Source organism: Artemia sp. Qi Xiang Cuo, chromosome 17, assembly GCF_049724085.1.
Source record: "Artemia sp. Qi Xiang Cuo chromosome 17, ASM4972408v1, whole genome shotgun sequence".
Classification (NCBI taxonomy): Eukaryota; Metazoa; Arthropoda; class Branchiopoda; order Anostraca; family Artemiidae; genus Artemia; species Artemia sp. Qi Xiang Cuo.
Window position 1 is genome coordinate 3,185,168 of NC_142810.1, and position 17,960 is coordinate 3,203,127.

Below are 17,960 nucleotides of genomic sequence, written 5' to 3' on the forward strand. Positions count from 1 at the left end.
GAGGGCCCAAATTGGAGTCAGTATTCCCCCTATGCATACCCCTTTACTGACGCTCCACCTTGGGAAATGAGCCCACCTATTTGTCAAGCAGAACTTATTCCAATAAATAAAACCACATTTAAAATTATGAGATCCAGACTATTCTGGCTGAACAGATTTCAAAAATCCATTCCTTTGGGATCTTCCATTTTGTCCGCTGAACCCTAAGCCATTCGCCTGGCCCTATATGTCCTCATAAATTATTGCATCGTACATGAAAACATTTTTTGCCTCTCTGACTCCAAATCGGCAATACCACTGCTCAAAGACAAATAATAAATTTAGCAATGACAAGGAGCTACTAAACTTTAGAATACAGCTTCTGAACTTTCAGGCTAAAGGTAACCAGATGTATTTACAACATACTCCAAGCCATAAAGGCATCAAATTTAATGATACTGCGGATTTATTGGCAACCATGGCTTCTTTTTTAAGCCCAAGTCCTCCCGCTGACCTCCATACACGAGATATTATTAGGAAAAGATTTAATGTTAATCAAAGTAAATTGATTTTTATCTACTTTTCATGCTAGATTACATACAGTGTTATATTAACGTCTGAAATCAGGTGCCCTTCTTCTCAACAGTTTGTTATTTAATTGGAAGCTACATGAATCCCCTCTATGCCGGGTTTGCTTCTCAAGTGATGAAACTATCCAGCCTGTCTTATTTGATTGTCAGCCACTGAGCATGGAAACTATTTCCCTTAAACGCCTCTGCTACATGGCTAATATTCCAAATGCCTACACTGCAGTCCTGAATTCTAACCTGCCTTGGCACATGGATAGAAAGATTTTCAAGGTATCTATTTATACATTAAAGAAGAGACAAATTGATTAATGATTATTATTGCAGAGTGAAGTCATTAAAAAAAAAAGAAAAAAGGGGGTTATTCATAATTTGTTTTGGAGAGTGCAGAAGAGACTGGAAGTGAGTGTGAAGAATCCCATTGGTACCGGCCGGCCTATAGGTCTTAAACTGCTGGGGATCGGTAACTCAAGTACCCGCACTTCCCAAAACCCATCAATAGAATTAAGAAGTTTAATTGGGATGCTTGGTATGTTTTAACTGATAAGAAGACTTGGTTACAAAGAAGAACAATATATTTCTGAATATCCGATGATACTTTTTGGAGAGTCAAAAGGGTGATGGGACTAATTTGTAATTCATATACCCTGATACAAATTTTTGGAACTGGAACTCAAGGGGATTAAACTAATATACCACTGAATAGAGAACTACACACAGTAAGAAACCCCAGGGTAAATAACTATAATATAACACTTTAAGAATAAGGAAAATAACACAATGAATTTGAAAAAAATGTCTTTGACTCACAATTTGAGGCAATATCGCACAATTTCAATTTACAATAACCGAGGCAGCATTGTCATAAAAAATATATATATATATATATATATATATATATATATATATATATATATATATATATATATATATATATATATATATATATATATATATATATATATATATATATATATATAAATCTATGATAAAAGAATGATAAAGCAAAATTAAGAACAAAAATATTAAAGTCAGAATACTTCCATCAGCACCAATTACAACGAGAAAAAACAAAAGTGAAGAACAAAGAAACATTCGGTTCAAAGAAAAGCGGCAACAAGAATTAAAACTACTCAAAAACAAAAGTGAAGAACTTAGAAATATGCGGCTAAAGATATGCCATAGAGAGAACAAGAAAATATGCAGTTAAAAGATAAGTAGCAGTGGGAATTACAAGCAATCGTGAGAAAGCGAGTATCGGAACGTGTCAAAAATGGAGTGAAAAACAAAGAATTGTGCTATTAGAAGACAAGCGACAGCAGAAATCAGAGCAAGTCAAAAATGGAAGTGAAGAAGAAAGAAATATTAAGTTAGAAGAACAAGGCAATCACAATCTTCGATGCCAAAAAAAAAAAACTGGCGCAAAACCCAATACGAACCTTAAAAGATACTATAAACTACGCAACTATAAATTACAAGTCATTGGGACCCTTCAACGTTCTATGGGCTCCCTGGGGAGCCCAAAATTTTCCCGAAAAGAGAGTAGTAGACAAAGCTGATTCATTTGGAGGTTGCAACTTACAACAAGAATCAATATAAACAAGCTTACCACAAACCAAGTACCGGGGCCCAGCTTTGAAATCGGCTACATAGTTTTTTTTTTCCTACCTGGATTTACATCTTTCATATGAAGATTAGTTTAAAATACCAAAATTTAATCCATGTACCCTAGTTTTTTAGTGAAATATTCATGATTCTAAAAAAACAAATATTTGAAGCATACCTTCATTGTCACAACTGGTGGGTTCCAATTCCTGGGTTTCAGCTTCCAATTTAAATGGTACTACAATGCTGGGAAAAGTAGTTCCTTTGACTACTTTTCCCAGCATCCAATTTAAATGGTCCTACAATGCTGGGAAAAGTAGACAAAAAAACAGCTTCAAGCTTAGGAGACAAACAAATGTTCGAAATACCAAAGAGCTCCTCACTCTCACTAGGTAAAGCATCTTCAACTTCTAAAACAAAACATGAATAAAAGGGACATAAGACACAACAGCAAAGCTTTCTGAACAAATCCAACTGTTTTCCATTGTTTTTCATCAACCTAAATTACGGGGGGGGGGGAGAAAGTGAATTGACAATTTAATACATACTGAAATTTAATACTGAGAGGCTTAATAACTTTGGAAGTATTAAAGTTAAGAAAAGTAAAAAATCTAAATTAATTTTCGTTTTTTATTCTGGTTAGAAAACACTAAATTTTCTTGGACTGTTAATGTATACATTGCAACTGTTCTTGGATTCTCTTCTTTTAAACATTTTTTTTTTTCGGGCAGCAACTAGCAGAGCATAGGTTAGTCCTATTTGAGTAAAGTGTTTAGTTTTAAGGGCTTATTGGAGTCTTCCATTAGCTTACTCGGCGAGCTCTTTTCAAAATGTTGCATTCATTTATAAGCCTTCTTTCTTTTCACTAAGAGAATTCTATTTAACCAATTGTAGTTAAAGTTCTTCATCAGCTACCAAATTCACCTACTTGTCCTTACAAGATTCGCCCTTTTCTCTTTCCTCTTTTGCGAGTTGCGTCTCTTCAACTGGTTCAGTATAATAGTAATAATATTTTATTTTTATTCTCTTTACAAAACATTAAAAATGCTGATAGAGGAGTATAAGAAAAAAAAACAAGAAAATAACACACAACAAAAATACAACATAATAAAAAAAAACAACGAATGAGTTTATGTGTCAATCAAACAAAACTACAACATAGGAAATTAACAAATGAGACACCTCTGATGAAAACCAATACAATTTAAACATGGATGCAATTCAGAGGAAAATCCATGATACGTTCTCTATGCTTTTGGAATCTTAACGAAAGTTCCTTCATTTTACCAGTAAAATAAAAATCTCTGTCTTTCTGAGTGATATAAGTATTCCTGACCCATAGAGGAGGTCTATGTGAAGGTCAAGAAAAACTTACAATATCTGAAGAAACGTCTTAGGATTAAAAGGTGTTTGGTCTTGCTAATAAACTTCTAAACCGGCGTAATAAAAAAAATGTGGGGCGCAAACATAGCATTGTAGAGCCTTTCTAGGCAAACTCCTTTTATTTTGGCGAGCATACCATAGGTCTTACGAATTTTTTTTATAGCTTAAATAATAAGAGTTCAGGTATTCTTCATAGACATACCAAAAGGTAGTCCCAGATAATTTTACGAATCTGTATTTGCAATTGAAGATGACCCAACAAGAAGAGACTCACTCACTCCAGATTTTGGAATAAACACCATAAATTCGATTTTAGGGGCCTCTAAGGAAAGACTTATATCTGACAGACTAGAATGGACAACATTAGCGGCAGTTTGAAGTGATTCAAGATCTTTAGCAAGCAGAACTATATCATCAGCAAAAGATAGATGGCTAATATCTATGAACCGGTCAATTAGGAAGGGGGTGGGGAATATTTCGAGTATCTGTTTGGATAAAGCTAGACTAATAACCAAACCTTATTTGGCCCCTCTCTTTACTAGAATACGATTGGTATCAGACCGCATCTTAACAGAAGAATTTTGATACCAATGCCATAAACGAGAACATATCAAAAAGTTTACACCATTCCAAAGGAGAACAAGAATCAAAAAAAGGGTGAAGGATATGGCGCTACACAATTAAAGTCCAAACCGGCGATGCTGATCTCCGTCTCAAGGCCCTTCAGCCTGCAAGCCAAAAAAACGTTTTTTTAAGCTCTTTGCTTCAATATGATTTTAATTTAGTTTCCCTCTAGTAACATTTAATTTCATTCCCCAATATTCTTGGGACCTATTGCTTCTTTCCTAGGACTTTCCTGGAAAGGATGAGTAATTTTTGCATGTAGGGAATTGATTTTAGAGGGCATTAGAAATTATCTTGGGCTTTATAGTTATAGCCACAGATTTTAGTTTTTAGAATGGGTTGATGCTATTATTTCTTATTTTTTTTAATTTGTATATTCATTTGAATAAACTTAATAGATTTTTAAAATTTATAGGGAGCAACAGCAAAAAAATCTTATAAAATAACGTTTGTGATCACATCTGTTGCAACCATAAATTCACTTTGGTAGCAAAGAGGAACTGAAACCAGTAGAGGTTCTAGCCTTTCTTGGTACCATAAACCATCTTGATTAGCCCCCCCCCCCCATCTTCCAAAAAATTTAAGTATTAATATTAACAGAATTTTCATTTCACAGCAAAAGATCTCATTTTTTTTTAAATCTGAACCTTTCTAACTTTATACCAGACAAAAAAAAAATTGGATTTAATTTGCTTATACTTACTGTAAACTGTGCTTTCTACTTTAATTTAATGAAAGTAAAATTTCACAGGAACAAAAAGATTATGAATGCTAGACTTTTCATTTGAAATTTTGTGCCACTAAAATTTAAGCACCCAGGGCAAGTGGCTCTGCTCCTCCCCTATAACCGTCTCTTATTGAAGCAAAAAGTCTATAGAATATAAACAAACCACATTTTATAAAAGCATAAAAACAATAAGCATTCCATGCAAATTGTATGGCTAAGCATGGCTAAGTGGGGTGCAATTGTCTGAACACACAATCAGGGCCATATCCAGGATTTTTGGTTTTTGGGGGGTTTGGTAATTTTTTTTTTTTTTTAACATCAAAAATTTGTTTCCATATATCTTTTTTACGTTTTTTAAGAGTCAAATATTTTGGGGCAGGGTGGCTCAAAAGCCCCATCGCTTTGGATATGGCTTTGTACAAAATTTTTATAAACAGAATATTATAACCCAATCCAAAACAAATTAAGCGTGAAAATTTATTACATAGATCAAGACTTTTTGATAAAAATTATCTTAAAATATTGCTGTTTAATTCTAACAAGGCATCCTTAAATGCATTTTAGCAAGGTTCTGTATCTTTGATTTGTAGCTACTATATGATTGTGTTCTTTTTTTTTGGTGTATGGTTAAGCCAGTTACACAAAGCCTAAAAACACAATTTTAATAAAATAGTATAAACAAAACTATGACAAGTAAAAGAAGCTGATCCTTCAGATAAATATTATGGCTGCCACATAACAACCTTCACTTTTGGTTGTAATGGGTTTTTCTTATTTTTTCATGTCAGCACTCAAGATAAGGAAATTCTTCTGCCTGATGTTTGGTTGTCTCCTCATATATACAAAATCACAGTTAATGTACTAAGCTTTTTTGTGTTTTGTATAACAAAACAACTTAATCTACCTTAGCTCTTAAGGTTTGATGCAAGAGTGTATACAGTTGCATATTTTTGTAATTTTTTTCTGAGCAATACTCAATAAGAATCTTGATGGACTGTGGTGAACAAGTTCAGAGCCATGGTTAATTGGAGAGAAAGCCAAGATAGATGGTCTGAATGAGAGGCAAAGTTGGCATAAGCCTTGTTCAGATACATGCATTAAAACCAAATTCTAAAATTCTAAAGAAATTCTCAAAATTTGCTTTGAAAATATCAGGTTTTCAGAACAGTGTCACATTTTCAGTATTGCCACATTGACCTGTGAAAACAAATGAGTACAACTAACTAGTTAGGTTTGGGACCACTTTCTGAGTATTTTGGCAAAAATTAAAAATGACTAAAAAGCTATATGCGTTTTTTTTTTACAGGTTTATAAATCAGACAACTTTTTTTGAGGGGGGGGGGGGGGGTTCAAACCATATGACCCTTCCATTTGGATACAGCCTTGAGGAGAAATTAAAGGGTTCAAAACTCTGGTTAAATAGAATTTCATTGTTGTTTTGTAACATTACTGACTCCTTCCCAAGAAAGTTTGTTAAAATAGGATTTGTGGAAATCTGTTGATGACAATGTTACAGAATCGGAGACTTAAAATGCTTGTGGGCTACATTCTTAGACTGTAAATTTGTTATCTTTATATGAAAATTTTTATCTTTATACACAAATTTTTATCTTTATATGTATATATATATATATATATCTTTGAAAAAATAATCATTTCCTAAAGCAAATACAGCTTCAATTTTATTCTGTTACTGCAAATACAATTGAATAACTTACCATTCTTAACAACATAAACTACAGAAAGGGTGACATCTTCAGCCACTGGAGTTTGAGGCAAGTCCATAACAGAGCCTCTGAATCATGTAAATAGCACTATCAAATGTATGCTACTAGGAACAACAGTTGTATACAATACTCCAGTTTTACAGGGATGAGTAGAAGCACAAAATCCCTAAAAATACACAATGTACAGTGACTCCTTTGAATTAACTCAAAAGCTGATTGCACCTTGATGCAGTTGAGGGCATAAGTTAAGGCTCTTTAGCAGTCAAAAGGATTTAAAATATGGTTAGTTTTTGATTTTTTTTTTTTAATAAAAAGCATGCAGAAATTTAAAACCTGTCTCCTTATCTAACTGTAAATAAAGTGTAGGTTTGGAATTATCACCTGTTGTATGGAACTAGTAAAAAGCGCAAGGTTGACTAAAAAGCTGATGCCAGTCAAAACTTGATCTCCAAATTGGAGGCCAAAGGCCAATCAATCAGTTGTTTCAGTCATGACGTGATCTATGACACATTTAAACAATTCTGGGACAACGGCACACCTTTGTTGCACACCAGTTTTGATGGTAATCTTCTTTCCATTCACTTGGATGCAGCTCTTGGTTCCCTTGTATAGCTTCTCAAGGAGTTGAAAGTGTTTGGCTGTCAGTTATCTTCAACACCATTCTATGTATTTTTGACTTCAACACCAGATAGTTAGCAATTGGAAAATTTTTGTTAATGGTGAATAAATTGTCTTACTGGTCACAGAAGACTCTTATACCTGGCAGTTCAAATAGATTTCTAAAATTTCACCCTTGAGCTATTTTCTACGACTTTTTTCTAGTAAATTACAAGTAATAAGTCCCCCATAAGCAGATTGATAGACAAAGGGGTGTGATGCATTTAAATTATATCCAAATTCCAAATAAAAACAGAATAGTTTTTTTTTCCTTAATAATTTTTTGTGAATATAAAAAGAGATATTCTTATAATTGAATTTGAATACTTAACCAGATCCCACTGGCATATTTTGCAGCTAGTTCAACTGCTTCATCAATAAAGATACTAAAGAATGGGGTGTTTTCTTCTTTTTTTTCTAGGATAGGAGGCAATGAAAGCTCAAAATACTATATCTTTCATTTAATTTTGAAAATAATTAAACAATGAAATTGTAGGATATAGGTTTTTATTGAATTGGAAAACTAACACCTTCCCAAACCAAATCAAGATCTAACCTAGAACTCAGGAAGATATTCTCTGGTTTTGCTGTAACTCTAGTCTTATTTTACATTTGGGGAAAATTTTCCAGGTAGGAGAATTGTCAGAGGTGTGGGAATTTTACATGCGGTAAGAAGGGGGGGTTCTCAGAGAGAATTTTCTGCAGAAGATGAATTTCCTGTTGGGGTATTTTTCTGGGAGGAGAATTATCACATCTATAGTCTTAAATCATATATTCTTTGTTGTTGTCCATCATCTTGTTATGCATCAAAAACAGTTGGCTGAACTGATCTCAGGAGACTTGTGAAAACCACTTGGTATAAGTCTAACCACTCAATTTTTGAACTCAAATTGTTGAAGTAAAATGTCACTTTATGGTCCCCTCAAAAAATTTAAATGAGATTTGCATGTAAAATGACTATGGTATTTGAAAAGAACACAAAAAAGGTCAACAAACACTCTGTTCTCCTTGTCTCTATGTAAGAGAGGTGGAATCATCTCTAATTTTAATCCCAGTTTTTGTTTGGACTGTGGAAAAATACTTACTAACAGAAAGAAATGATTTAGAATATTTGGTAGCAATCTAGAGTTATAGCTCTTCTGAAGGAAACATCCTAATAAAACATACATGACTATTTTATTCCCTATTTTATACTCTTTTCCAATATAACATCAATTACCCTGACAAAATTCAAAGATTCCCTTCTCCCTATGGTCCCATACATGGACCTAATAATATAATTTTTGTTACTGAATGTTATCATAAACAATTGGTTGTTGAAAAGGTGTTTGTGCAGTCTATTGAATTGAAGCAAGCTAGCTTGAAACTGTTTTCAATATTTACCAAAATTTTATCTTAAAAGATGGATGATACCAGTAGAAGGGAACATTATAAATGTACTGATGGGAATCAGTAAAATTTTAGTTTAGCTACTTTTGGAGAGGGGTTAGGTTGAGCAGCATTCACATGCATGTCTAGTTAGAATCACATGTCTAGACAGGTGTCTGACCAAACATCAATGTCTAGACAACTACCATACACAAGTAAAATTGGGTGCTTGGCTAGACAAGTTACAGCTAAGCATCCAGTTCAAGACTCTAGAACTCAGAGTGTAGGATTTTTTATTACAGCCAATCAGAATTTGTCAAGGTCCACTATTTTCATCATCTATGTTTACATTTAAAAAATGGAATCTATTTTTGTTTTCTCATTAATTGTTTGTTTTTTTTTTCATTTAAGGCAAATATGCAACACCATACATAATAGTGAAGCATACTAAGGCAATTGTTTGGCTTGTCTCATCCATTATCTTCTGACAGTAAAAATTGGGATTGCAATTTTGAAAGTTTTGCCAGCATAAGGTCTCTTTATTGGCTAGAAATGATAACTGTAATCTATTTGAAACTAAATTTGTAGTTTTAGCTAATTACTGAATTCTTCTTGTGAATGGTAATTTCTTAGACATTGATTTCTGGCCAGACACATGTCTAGACATGAGAGTCTAGCTAGATATGCATGTGAATGCTGATTTAGGGAAATCAAACTTTCAGTTTTGAATTCAGGGTAAAAACATACTCTGGGAAGGTATTGCCAAGCTTAAATCTTAACCATTTTCTGATTTATAAGTCTTCAAAATTTAACAACTTGACAGGCTTTAAAATTTTGACAAAACAACATTTTACCTTAATTTCTAGTTATCAGTTTTTTTTTCTGGTGTTAGTTCTGAAAATGCAATTCCTGTAATTTGAGTAGAATTTTAAGCCATACCATAGGTCTTGGTTTTACAGAAAGGGGGGGGGCAGCTGCCCCCTCCTAGAAAAACAAATGTACACCAGATATGGCTGAAAAAGCAGATGGTTGAAAAAACAGTTGAAAAATTTAGATGGCTAAAAAAGCAGTTGATAAATAAACAGCTGGAATGACAAAATAAAATTCAAAGAAGAAGCAATTATCCATAATGTTTTGGAAAGATGTAGCTCTAATCCAAGAAGATTGATTAATGCTGAAGCTTATTACCTTAAATTACCTTAAATGGAAAGTTTTTAATTGCAAAATTCAGTGCTATTTTTGTTGATGGCATTTTAAAAACTTGAAACAAGAGGAAAAGAGTTTGAATTGAAAATCAAGTATTTTGCAGGTTAGGGTATAATTTCTTTGTAGGGTTACAAAAATGAAATACCTTTGGGGATAAATTTCTACCAAATCATATTACTGAGTTAGGAATAAAGTGAATACACCATTTGATGCCTTTTTTTATGCTGATTACGAATATAATAATCATTTCTATTGGAAATGAATTTCAGCCCCCCCCCCTATATATGCCAATTCAGGGTTAAGTTAGGTTGTAGAAATATATACCCTGAATTAGCATATATAGGGGGGGGGCTGAAATTCATTTCTTATAGAAATGATTATTATATTTGTAATCAGCATAAAAAAAGGGGTAAATATATACCAAATCATATTATTTATTTAGGAATAAAGCGAATACACCATTCAAGGCTTTTTTTAGGCTGATTACGGATATAATAATCATTTCTATCGGAAATGAATTTCAGTCGCCCCCCCCTATATATACATACCCTAACCCGTTAATGGCCGATATAGGGGGGGGGGGGGTGAAATTCATTTGTGTTAGAAATTCTTATTATATTTTTTATATGCATAAAAAAATGCATCAAATGGTGTATTCACTTTAGTCCTAACTCAATAATATGATTTGGTAGATATTTACCAAAAAAGGCATCAAGTGGTATATTCACTTTATGCATAAGTCAATAATATGATTTGGTAAAAATTTAGGTCAATATCTACAAAATCATATTATTGAGTTAGGACAAAAGTGAATACACTATTTGATGCCTTTTTTTATGCTGATTACGAATATAATAAGCATTTCTATCGGAAATGAGTTTCAGCCCCCCCCCCTATATATGCCAATTCAGGGTTAGGTATAGCCGATATAGGGGGGGGGCTGAAATTCATTTATGATAGAAATGCTTATTATGTTCGTAATCAGCATAAAAAAAGGCATCGAGTGGTATATTCACTTTATGCGTAAGTCAATAAAATGATTTGGTAGATATTGACCACAATTTACCCCTTTGGGACCCCTTTAAGAGCTCAAGATGCAATTGGCAAAAGAAGCCAATTAGGCCTATTGAATTATGAAAGAGCATAAAAAGAGAGCATAAATGATGTTTTCACTTTTGTCCAGGCTAAATTATAGGGCCACCTAGAAATTTACCTACAAAGCTTTAAATTAATCAACCAGTAGCCCTATTATAAGCCTAGGAGCCAAGCTGGACGTAAGGAAACAAATGAACTTTGCCCCTATATTAGCCATAGGCTATGGTGGATGTCTTTAGACAAATTAGGGGAGAGGGCATAACTGTAAGGGTTAGGAACTGCTTCTTTCTAAGAAGTAGCCTGGGCCTATGTATAGTCTTTATGAATGACTAACAAAACTTACTTTTAATCCCTACACCTAAAAATAAACTCAAATGTCTGAATTCCAGTTAGAAGTAAAAGAATCAAGCAAGTCAGCAGGGTTGCCACTCAGCCGGTTTTTTTTGTACCACTTTGGGTGGTGAAATAGTGTCAGTTTTGTATAAAAAAGTGTCATTTTCCAAAAATTTGCCACTCGCAACGCTTCGTGTCGCTCGCCTTCATATCAACAAGCTTTTTCAATTGAAAATATTGGCCAATCCGCTTGGGATCGCCCCCTGCGTGGTTTCCCGCATCTTTAAATTCTCCAACGTGAAATCTCGGATCTGATGCCATCTATCAACTATTAAATAAAAAAAACAAGTTTTTTAAACTGAAAGTAAGGAGCGACATTAAAACTTAAAACGAACAGAAATTATTCCGTATATGAAAGGAGCTGTCCCCTCCTCAACGCCTCGTTCTTTACCCTAAAGTTTTTTATTGTTTTAAAAAATAAAGTTGTGAGACAGAGTAAAACTTTAGAGTAAAGAGCGAGGCGTTGAGGAGGGGACAGCCCCTTTCATATACGGAATAATTTCTGTTCGTTTTAAGTTTTAATGTCATTCCTTACTTTCAGTTTAAAAAACTTGTTTTATATTTAATTTCTGATCATTTTTTAGTTAATGCAGCTTTTATTTTGGCTCACTGGCATAGAATAAGTAAACAAAATTTGCATAAAAATTTTACTTTTCTTTTGCTAAATGGCTGTCTCTAAATTTGGTTCTGACGTAATTTACAAATTAACTTACGTAACGAAATTCTATAGTCGTATATTTTTCTTCTGGCAAAAAATACAAAGTTGCAGATTTTTGCAGATATGAGCTTGAAACCTATGTTATAGGGTTTTCTGATACGCTGAATCTGACAGTGATTTTCATTAAAATTTTTTCACTTTTAGGGGATGTTTCCCCCCTCTTTAAAAAATCAGGTAAGTTTTCTCAGGCTCGTAGCCTTTGATGAGTAATACTAAACTTAACAAAATTTGTATATTTAGAATCAGCATTATAAGCCCATTCTTTTGATACATTTATTGACATCAAAGTTCCGTTATTAAAAGTTTCGCTTACTATTGAGCCGTATCGCTTGTTTTTTTTTATTGTTTTTTTTTATTACGTATATGTTATTACGTATATGATGGGGTTCTCCCCTTAGTCAATACCACGCTCTTTACGTTAAAAGTTAAAAAAAATTTAATTCACACACCCCTGAATCACAAAGGCCGTTTAATTAGAATAGATAGCTTTTTTGAAAGCACTAAAAAAAACTGTAGCGTAAAGAGCGAGGTATTAACTTGGGGGAGAAAACCCTCATATACTTAATAATTTCTGTTCATTTTAAGTTCTAATGTTGATTCTTACTTTCAGTTGAAAAAACTTGTTTTTTTTAATTTAATTTCTTATCGATTTTTAAATAATGCTTGGAAATCCGGCGCCCTCTTTATAGAAATTCCCCTTACACCACAGAAACATCCTCCACGGAAAGATTCTCCCGAGTAACCCCCTCCTCAAGCCCCCTCCCCCCCCCACCAAAAAAGTTCTTCCTGAAAATGTCTGTATACTTCCCAATAACCAATACAATATGCAAGCAATGGGCAAAGTTCATAACTTGCAGCCCTTCCCCTGAGAACTGTGGGGGATTAAGTCATCGTAAAAGATATAATTATTAGATTTTCGACTATGCTAAACAAAATGGCTATCTCAAAATTTCAATTGGGTGACTTTGAGAAAAAAATGAGCGTGGGAGGGGACCTAATTGCCCTCCATTTTTTTTGTCGCTTAAAAAGGGCGCTAGAGCTTTTACGTTCCGTTCCAATGAGCCCTCTTACAATATTCTAGGACCATTGGATCAATACAATCACCCCTGGGGGAAAAAAAAAAAACAAACAAACAAATAAACACGCACCCGTGATCTTTCTTCTGGCAAAAAATGGAAAATTCCACATTTTTGTAGATAGGAGCTTGAAACCTCTACAGTAGGGTTCTCTGATACGCTGAATATGATGGTGTGAATTTCATTAAGGTTCTATAACTTTTAAGGGGTCTTTTCCCCTTTTTTCAAAAATGAGCCAAATTTTCTCAGGCGCATAACTTTTGATGGGTAAGATTGAACTTGACGAATTTTATATATTTGAAATCAAAATTAAAATCTGATTCTTTTGATGTATCTATTGGTACCAAAATTCCGGTTTTTAGAGTTTCGGTTACCATTGAGCCGGGTCGCTCCTTACTTACAGTTCGTTACCACGAACTGTTTGATAAAAAAGAAATTTTGATTTTACTTAGCTGATGCTGATTTCCGGCTTTGCGCACTTCCACTTTTGTCAACTTTTCAGTCCCCTCCAATAAACCTGATAAGACACAAATGGTGCTTACTGTACAAAATGGGAACTCGTCCCACAGAATTCTGTCTTCTCTTTTTTTTTCTGAGCAGTCTTTGTTCATAGCGTGAAAAAGGAACAGAAAAAGAAAAGAGGAAAAACCTTTAGTTTTTTTGTTTTGAAAAAATGGAAAAAGAGGAGAGCAATATTGGTCTATATTGAGAGTTTTTCATCCAGTTTTTCCATAAAATGGACTATCTGGATTATTACAGTGCATTCAGGTGCTTGAAACTTTTCTTTTCTCCGAAAAAGCTGAAGAGAATGCCACGAACATAGATCGTCGCTATTGATGACCCTATGATAAACACAACTAATAGTGGTTCAGACACTAACTCTTTCAAATAATTTATTTGGCAAAAACTAGTGGAAAAACAATAAGACAGCTATATCATCTAATCTGTTTATCACAACCTGAATAGAATAAGTTTCACGAGAACTCTCCCCACTCCCAGTAAATTTTTCTTTACGATGTCGCCAGGGACTAGGGCAAAGGAACAGTCAACTAGCATTTTTAATATCAATATGAAAGCAGTTTTAAAATAAAAAAACGAGCATTTAGAGTATTAACAGGAAAGCACATTTGCAATAAAAAATTAGTGGGAATGAAATAACTAAAATGAGGAAGTCTGTCCAAATTCAATTTATGTAATGATGTAACTTAAATTTAAGTAAGAAAAAAAGTGAAATTAGATTGTGATTTTGCTAATGATTGCATAGGATTGAAGATAATGGATGTTTTGGTATCAATTTTGTTTTTAGCATGATGGTTATGTATGAATACTCATTTGTCGATTGCCAAGAGTTCAAAGAAAAAATATGTGACCCCATAATGACCCCAAGAGGTCACTAGATATTCTTGTGGGACACCAGTGAGCTCAGTGGATGTTTTTACGTTGCTGAGTCGTTGTTTGATGTCACCAGTGAGATTTTCAGTCACTGGGCTTCAAGAGCTCCAGTCACGGAAATCGATGAAAAGACCCGTAAAGTGAAGCAGTCACTGGCCCAGTAACTGGTTAACATAGTAACAGCTATTAACATAGTGGCACAAAAATACACTCTTAGCTTTCCTCGCTCTTTTCTTCTTTGAATTGTAGTCAACCCTCAACTAATAAAACATAAAAATTGAATTCGGACCCACTCAAGAATTGCAAACTGCTTGCCTGACTTATCGTCTACGAGCTTACAAATTATTGCAACAACAGAAAATAGTTGAACTAAACAACTGAAAACAATTGAAGGCTTCTCCACCACATTGCAGTTAAATGTCTGGCTCTGTTCTCTTCATTGCCAAATATTTCGTACCGAAGATCACTGGGTGATCTTCGCTTATCAGTGATAAGAATAAGAATATAAAAATTTCTCACACACAGATAGAGACAAACACGTTTACGTTTTTCACCGCGCAGAAATATTCTTGCATCCCATGATTGCCGCGCGCGGAGTTAAGATAAGAATCATAACTGACAGAAAAAGTATATCGATGCAAATCTGCATTTACAGTTTTCCTTCCGGTTTTTTGTCTGAAAAAATTCTTTTTTTGTAAAATGCTGCTACTTAGCAAAAAAAGTGCCACTTTTGCTAAAAAGTGTCCTAATAGTGTCGGGTGTCCCAAAAAGAGCCATTTTAAAAAAATAGTGTCAAAAGTGACACTAAAGTGTCACTGGTGGCAACCCTGCAAGTCAGTCTTCTCTCTAAAAATGTCTTTATTGTAAATGAGGGTTTTCAAACTTTTAGGGACAAAAGTGTCCAAATCAGCCAAAAATAGACACTTTTAGTGTCCCTCTAGAAAATTAGTATTCTTGATGACAAACGTCAACCTTAAGATAGAATTAAAAGATGGATTCGATAGTTCTAACATAGCACATTGGTTAAGACTTTAGGTCAAGTTCCTATTTGGTTGATAAATGGTGTTCGCGCAGGGCGCAAAAACATCTTAGAAATATCCCCAAGAAGTTACCAAAGCTTAAATGTAAAGTACAAATTAAAAGCAGTCGTATTTATAAAAAAAAGAAAATTAAGACATTTGGTTTTGATTTGGAAAAATATCCAAAAAGTGTCCTTTTTTTCAAAAAGCTGTCTTTTTTGACCCAATAGTGTCCTGGTGTCCCTCAGAGTGAAAAAGTGTCCAAAAGCCACTAAAAGTGTCCATTTGGCATCCCAGTTGTAAATAGGGGCGATCTATTTTTTGTGGATTATAGTTAACATAGTTTTCAATTCACATTGGCATAGTTTTCAGGCTGCGTTTAGTAAAAGCCGCCAACATTTTTCTGACTTATTAAGTCGCTAAGATGTTCCATATTTTGACAAGATAGGATTTAAAGACAATTTGAGGACCTTAATTTGACTTCTTATAAGCATTAATTTGTTATGCTCTGATCAGTGGTTTAAGGACTCTGATGAGATTGTCAATATATTTCTTCAATATTCTGTTTACAGTTAACTGTAATATCTCAGCCCTTTGATAAAGCAAAAATCAATAATCTGTTCAGAAATTGTAAAATCTTATATTTGCAATTTTTACACTTTGATGGGTAGAAGAACGGGACTATGATTATCCCAAATATTTGTCATGGAAAAATAAATGAATTTTTCAAGGATTTTTGAGTTCAAATTGCAATGATGTTTATAACTTTATGTCAAGAAGACATAGTAGCTAAGACTGGGAATATTTGAAGTTCAAGAGGTGATGCTAGATAACGAAAAGGTCCATTAAGTTGTCAGCTTAATTTACTTTACTTGTTTTAACTGATCCATATATTTCCGTCCTTCCCCATTTGCTAACCGACCAAGTAATATCTTCGTCCTAAATTAGATCTTCTCCTTCTGTATCCGTCTGATCTCTGCATACAGATCCAGTAGCCGAAAATTCCCTCTCTCTTCTTGCCACATTTGAATCTCTTGGTCCTGCGACCCTTTCTTTTCTCTCTCCATTATCACACCGTACCCATGCTTTCGTTCCAAAGATCATACAGGCCACATTTTACCTTTACTCTCTTTTTTTTTCATTGCAATTAGCTATTCTTAAACTTATACAGGGAGTTTAAATTTATATGTTGCTTTCGCAATATAGAGCTGACATCTTCAGGAGCTTTTTAGAAGGTCTAGTCATATCCACGAGTCTTTCATTTCTCAATGATGACCTATGATTCTCCAAATTATATAATCCTTTTACCTTAAAAACCCGTTTTAAATACTCTACCCAAACGAACTTCAATCTAGTAGCAATTTCATATCCCATATTTCGCCCACTTAATGCATAGCTTAAATAATCTTAGTGGCAAGTACTTGTTTATGTATATTTGTATCATTAATCATACCTACCTGGCTCGCAGTCAAGATTTGAGTCACGCTTCGCTTTTGAAAATCCATCTCTATATTTTAATAAACTCACCCTTTGCTGTCAAATTAAAACCCGAATATATAAACTCTTTTTTAAGTCCCAGACGGATATCTTCGGACTCAACCTTTCTCGCTACATATTTTTAGTACTTCTTTTCTAAATACATGCTTATCCTATCAACAAGACGCTATCGCTTGTTCATAGATTCTGACACTAACACAATATCATCCTCAAACATTGCCTGGATTTTATCAGCAGTGAACTTTTTCACATTCAGAAACGTAAGTGCTTCTTTTCTAAATACATTGATTTTCTAAATGCTATCGCTTGTTCATTAATTACGCTACTAAAACCATATCATCCTCAAACATTGCAAAACATTAGCACAATATATCTCCATTCTATGACTCTCCTCTATTCCTCAGCTTATTCCCACTAGGGTTCATAAGATGGAGCCCCTTTGTAGGCTGCTAGAACCCGTGTTTAACCTGGGGGGGAGGTCAACCATAATGAAGCAGCAGTTTAATATAGTGGATTCTAAAACAATCAAAAATAGAAAACATTAACAGTTTGGTTCACCTATGTTGGGGGGGGGGAACATTAGATGTATTTATTCAACGGAAAAACTTACAACAAATTTCACAAGATTTAACAACAAAACACATCACCACTATTCTTGTAAGCTATTAACTTTTTTATACTTTTTCCACTGCTAGTACACATTTATGAACTTAAATCAGCTAATAATAAGTAATCTCTTTTATAAGAGATTGTTTAAATCATTTTTTAAAATCATTAATCATTTTTCAAGCGTAAATAATTTTTTAGGAATATATCTACCCTTCATTGAATTAAATAAATCAAAACTTTCTTCAACTCAAAGTAAGGAGCAACATTAAAAATTAAAACCTACAAAAAGAGTACCATA

The 17,960-nt window shown here is 33.8% G+C and overlaps 1 protein-coding gene and 1 long non-coding RNA gene across 2 annotated transcripts in view; one reads left to right on the top strand and one right to left on the bottom strand.

Moving 5' to 3' along the window:
- Positions 1-6,792, bottom strand: part of LOC148941802 (uncharacterized) — a 31,693-nt gene extending 24,901 nt beyond the window's left edge. The window contains exon 1 of the long non-coding RNA XR_016143201.1: positions 6,624-6,792. This is a non-coding gene — a long non-coding RNA (uncharacterized LOC148941802). The remainder of the gene's footprint in view (positions 1-6,623) is intronic.
- Positions 1-17,960, top strand: part of LOC148941796 (uncharacterized) — a 539,516-nt gene that overhangs the window by 392,252 nt on the left and 129,304 nt on the right. The window lies entirely within an intron of this gene.